Source organism: Hesperophylax consimilis, chromosome 11 (genome assembly GCF_061612785.1).
Source record: "Hesperophylax consimilis isolate HC1 chromosome 11, BYU_Hcon_1.0, whole genome shotgun sequence".
Classification (NCBI taxonomy): Eukaryota; Metazoa; Arthropoda; class Insecta; order Trichoptera; family Limnephilidae; genus Hesperophylax; species Hesperophylax consimilis.
In genome coordinates this window covers 5,385,216-5,391,215 of record NC_142846.1, presented here as the reverse complement: position 1 = coordinate 5,391,215, position 6,000 = coordinate 5,385,216, and positions in this window count along the sequence as shown.

The following is a 6,000-nucleotide window of genomic DNA, read 5'->3' as shown; positions in this document are numbered from 1 at the left end:
CTTCACAACTTTATAAATATAAATTAGTGGACGAGATATTTTTTGTCGTTTCATCGTTAGATAGTGAAAAATTGGTCGAGCTCATAAAATGATAAAATTTAATAATTTGATAATTGTTGCATGTATCAATCAATCAAGTAGTGTTGTGTTTAAAAAATATTGCGGTAACGATTATTCTGTTAAAAACTTAACGATTATTGATTAATAAATTAATTTAAAAAATGACGAAACGTAGCCATTTATTACATAATTTATTGAAAAAAAAAAAATAGCTACATAACTTTAAAAAAATATATATTTTCACTACATTATTTTATTATATTTATTTTGTAAATTTATGTGTACAAATTACTAATATGAACTTATATAATACCTTTTAGTCAGCTTAATGTCGTTCTTAACATTCTTAATTGAATCACTTTGTTAATTAAACTATTTTGCGTATTGGCTTTGTCCTTTTTTGGTTGTCTGATTTAGCTGCAAGTCTTTTTGTTATATCTGTAAATTCAGGTTTTTTGTTATTTTATTTACACATATCATCGTGTTGAAGGTCAGCATCTGTAAAACTGTTTGCCAATTTAGTTCCTTTAACTTATTATTTTGAAAAATTAGCATTTTTTTATTCTCTGTCTATTATGGTATTATACAAGAAACGAATAGTTGAGCAGTAGTTAATCTGTAGAGCAACAAAGTAGTTGAATTTAGTGATTGTAGTTTTACTAGAATTTTTATGACTTATTCTTCCCTAAAATACATATTCTTCCCATTTTACTTTTGTGTTTACTCAGCATTAAGCATTCTTGTTAGAGATAGTTTGGAATTTAATATAACTCCTAATAATTTTATTTCAAAATCATTTTCGATCAAAATTGCACCGTCAATTTAAATTTTGTTTCCACTGTATTTATTTTTACATCCAATTATCATAAATCTAGTTTTTTTTGCTTTAAACCCATTTATGTAACACATCAGTGAAGAAGAAGATAATACTTATAAATCTAAGCGAAAAGTTAAACAGAACAAAACCCAGAAATATAGAAAGGCAACCGTCTCAACTGGGAATCGAACCCAGTACATTTTACAAAGAACAATGCCTCTGGCCACTCGCCTTCTGAAAACTGCTTTAAAGTTCAAAATGTTCTACTTGCAAACCCAAATGTGGCAAATATTTGTGCCTGAACTGAATAATCGTGCGGTTACGATGCATCGAATCGTAATATTCGTGTTACTAACATAAACTGGCGCACCTAATTGTAATGAAAATTCTTATCTCGCTCGAAATTTCAGAGATAATTATGATGTCATCAAATAACAAGCAATTACGTCTAAGCGCGTAAAGTTATTGAGATTTAAGAGCAAACGTTAAAATTAATACAACACGAAAGGAGCGTGTATTGGTTTTATCGCAATTTCTTTTGGTTTTAATCCTTCTTGGCTTAATTCAAAGTTTGGAGAAATGGAAGACGAATTTTTATTTTGCAATAGTTATATATCTTAATAAAAAAACAGAAAATAAAGTTTACACATTCTCAGCAAAACAAGCGACGAGAGGTTTTTTTTTTGGAGATAAGATGATTTTTACTGGTAATAATTCTTAATTTGACTACTTAAGGATAGTGAATTTTTATTGACTTATCATTTTAGGGGATTTCGGTTTTTAATTTATTTTAGGGGTATTCTACGCAAATTGAATTTATGTGTATAAAATCTAAAAGATTTTAAGAAACATAGCATTTTTTATAAATGAGGCTTAATTCTAGAACCTTATGGAAACCTTGTGCAGGCTTTGACTGAAGCTTATGAGCTTCCCCAAGTACATTTTTGTCTTTGTGCAGTACGCAGGGTGCAGTAAAACAGACAATTAAGTTTTGAGGGGCTATTAAAAAAATCGGCTCAACTTATTTTGTACATCATGCCTTTTTATGCATCAAGTCCTAAAGATGACAACAGAAATATCGTTCCCCCCAGCAGAGATACATAGATGATGGCAATTTCTGAGTTTTCGACCGCATTTAAGCACATCTTGACGGATATAGCGGCGATTTTCTCCCTTATTCGATCCTTGACTTCTTCCAAGGTGTGAGGCCGATATTTCAAAACATTTTTCTTCAGGTAGTGCCACGGGGAGAAGTTCCAAATGCTCAAATCAGGTGAGAGCGCGGGCCACCCCAGGTCACTAATCAGAGAGTTGCACCGAATTGTGAAAACCAGATGTCTCCTAGATCTGTTTTCTCCGTCAGTTCTTCCAATTGAGGTTCAAAAATAATTTCCAACATGGAAACATATCTTTCAGCATTCTCAGTCACGGTTCATTCATTCTCCTCAAATAAATAAGGCCCAATCACCCGAAACTTGGAAATCGTACACCACACGATCATTTTTGAAGATGATGAAGATGTCTCTCATGATGTTGCTTTGGGTTATTTTAAGCCCATTACCCAAAAATTTGTTTATTCAGCGCTCCATAGAGATGGAAGGCCCGCTGGATAGTGACGAAATAACGGCCATTTCCAAGAAACGTGCAGACGGCGAAGCCCGTTGTTGTCCTGACCAATTCATGGTAACGACTGAAAACGGCACGACCCTCTCGAGACAATGAGACCTCTCCCAGGTTCAAACACTGCACTGTCTCTTTTGCTGCATCCTGTTTATTGTGAATGGACAGTGGCGTTTAAATAAAAAAAATCAAATAAAACTAAAACAAAAAAAAATCATTATAAAAATCATAAAAAATTTAAATATCGGTTGTCTGTGCGTTCTGTGTAACTCTGGTTGAATGAACTCAAACTAGCTTTGAATTTTAGTGTAATTTTTCACAACTAGACCTGATTAGAGGAAGAATTCAGACAAAAGATTAAGTACCTATAATACCACCTATAATTTAATATCATTTTAAAAGAAATTTATTTTAATTGTCATTTTCAAATATGGAACTGATTTGCAATATTCCATATCTTTTATGAATATGCACTGTTTAGTTAACATGCAATAATTATCCATACATCACTAATATAAGATTGACGTACCAGACTGGAACGAAAACAATATTCTTATCTCGCGGTACTGTACGGTTATACGTAGATAAAAATGATAAAAATAGCGGGCATAAGTGTATAAAGACGTAATTATGTTTTTTAGATTTGTTAACATAGTATAATAATATTTTCTTTTAACGTTTTCAATCTCTACCGCCTTGATTGCTATAGAAAACATTTTTTTATTCTATTGTTTTTGTGTTTAATTCGTAGAATTTTAAATTTTTTTATAAAAATTTAATTTAATAATATTATTATAATAGACCCCAAGGCAAGAAGTTGTTAACTTAAATTTTCGTAAAAAATGAGTTAGAATGCTCTCTAAACTAATTCGCATACGCTCTTTCCAATGAACACCATGCCAGAGCTTAAAAACGGCAAGAACATGCTTAAATCAATATGATGAACATGTTAACTACGTGTTTCTGTGACAGTAAGTTGATAAAATCAGGGCAAGTACTTGTTAACTACTATGTTAGCAAGTTCTTGCCGTAATTCTGTAATTAACAACTTCTTCCCATCTACATTGGTTTAGATTTTTATGGTTAACATGTTATTCACTCACTTTGACGTTTACCTTGGTGGTTTTAAAAAGTTTTACGGTGCGTGTTTTTTATTTAAAAATCATCGAAAATGAGTTCCAGAGGTGAAAAAATGGTGAAGATGTGTCAAAAATTGATCAGAGAATCAGGTAAGCTGTATAAAACATTATCGTTCATCTTAATTTATCCTTAAAGTAGTTTGAAAATGGGTAAATCATTTTTGTTTTGGTGTTTTTCTGTCTAAAAGTCAACAATTTTTTATTGTTATGCTTATTAATTTGTTTCAGGAAGTGTTCAAGAGTCCACTAATTTAGTACAACCGGAGAAGCATTTAGAAAAACCTCAAAATAATGTAATTTTAATGGATGGTAAATGCAAAAAAAAAAGTTTTACTCTGTGACTCTGAATATTCTTTTATGTTTTGAATTCTTTCATTAATGCTTTGCAATATTTCGTTTTAGAAAGTGTTCAAGACTCTTTGACTGGTGTTGAGTTTGGGATATTATTAGGAATACCTCAACATGATGTCATGTTAATGAAAGGTAAACTTAAATATATTTTATTGTGACGCTAAATTCTTTTGAACATTGAACTAAAAATTATTATTTTATTGTACTTTGTATTTTCAGAAGATAATCAGAGTAGTCTAGAGTCTAGAGTATATCGCTACTACCACTGGTACAGGAGATATAATTTTGGAATACGTTATAGCTTAAAGAAGTAAGAGAACACATCAATATGTTCCCTGCAGAAGCTTCGCATTATTCCAGGAACAAAAATCCCCATAAATTGTACCTCGCATCCGATTTGTCAATCCCAAAACTGTATGAGCTCTATAATATGTTTTGTGGAGAAAAAGAGTATGCCCCTGTTTCGTTGAATCGTTACACTAGGATCTTTACAGAGGATTTCAACTTGTCGTTTGGTGTGCCTAAGACAGACACTTGGGACTTGCGATATAAAAAAATTGACCAAATTCATGTAAAAATGTATAAAACTTCATTTGAAATGCAAAAACATGATAAGAAAAAGGCATCTGAATGTGATGAAACTTGTTTCATCACATTTGATTTGGTAAAGACGCTACCTCTCCCAAAGATATCCACAAACGTGGCTTTCTATTTAAGAAAACTATAATTTGGGAGTACATTGTGTGACAAAGGAGTTAAATAGGGCATATTTCCATGTTTGGAGTGAAAACGAAGGGGGCAGAGGGAGCGAGGAAATTGCCGATTGTTTAATGGCTTTTGTCAACACCATGCAACTTCAGAGCAACAAGTCTCACCTTATTGCTTGGAGTGACTCTTGTGCTGGTCAAAACAAAAATATATATTTGATTATGTTCTGGCAATATTTAATTCTAGCAAAAAAATTCAAAATAATTGACCATAAATTTCCTGAGGTTGGTCACTCATATATGGACTCTGATAGAGATTTTGCATTGGTAGAAAAAAAAATTAATAGATGTCAGTCCATTCAATCAGTGGACCAATATGTAAATTTAATGATGTCGGCTAACACAAAAAATATACCCGTCGTGACAATGATGGTTGATACGTTTGTTAATATTAAAGAATTAGGGCAGCAATTGAACTTTATACACAATACAAAAAACACTATCGGAAAAAAGGTTAACTTTCAAAAAGGAATTCGCTGGATAGGAGTGGAGGAATTCGGGATTTATAAATATCGCGAATCACTCTCCGAAGAATAGCATTGGAAAGAAGTTGATCTTAAAAAAAAAGGTGTGAAACATTATCTTCCCCGCCAATTCTGTCATCAAAAGTGCGAGATAACAAAGAAATCGATGCGGCCAAATGAAATGATATCCAAAAATTGTTACCATACCTGGATGAGGTTTTTAAAGGTCTCAAAAAAAATTGACACATGCTCTGCTACCTTTAATTTTCAATAATAATTATTATTTAGTTACTTTATATCAAAAAAATGTTTAATTTGATTGATTAAATAAAACAACAAGAACTTAACATGTTTTTGCCTTTCAATTCTGTTTCTTCCTCACCTATCCCTGAAGATGGCATGAACATGTTAACTACATTTTTTTGTAGAAAACATGTTTATTTTAACTTTTAGAGTGCAAAACTACTTAATATTACTAGATGTAATGTAAATTTGGTTTGTTTACTACACCATGAAGGATCAGTTCGTTGTAAATGACATTCAAATAAAAAATTATAAGTCAAAACGCAAAATTCTAAATATCTCAGAATGCCTTCAATGTAAGTTAACAACTTCTTGCCTTGGGGTCTTCTATTAAGTTCTGAAAGTATTTTTTTGTTTTTGGTATTGTTACAGCTGTTTCGGCTTTTAATAGCATTTTCCATCGTATAACACCACACGGTTGGGCAGTGTCGTGAGGTGGGTTAAGGTAGGGGCTGTTGGAAGGGATTGATTAAAGCGGG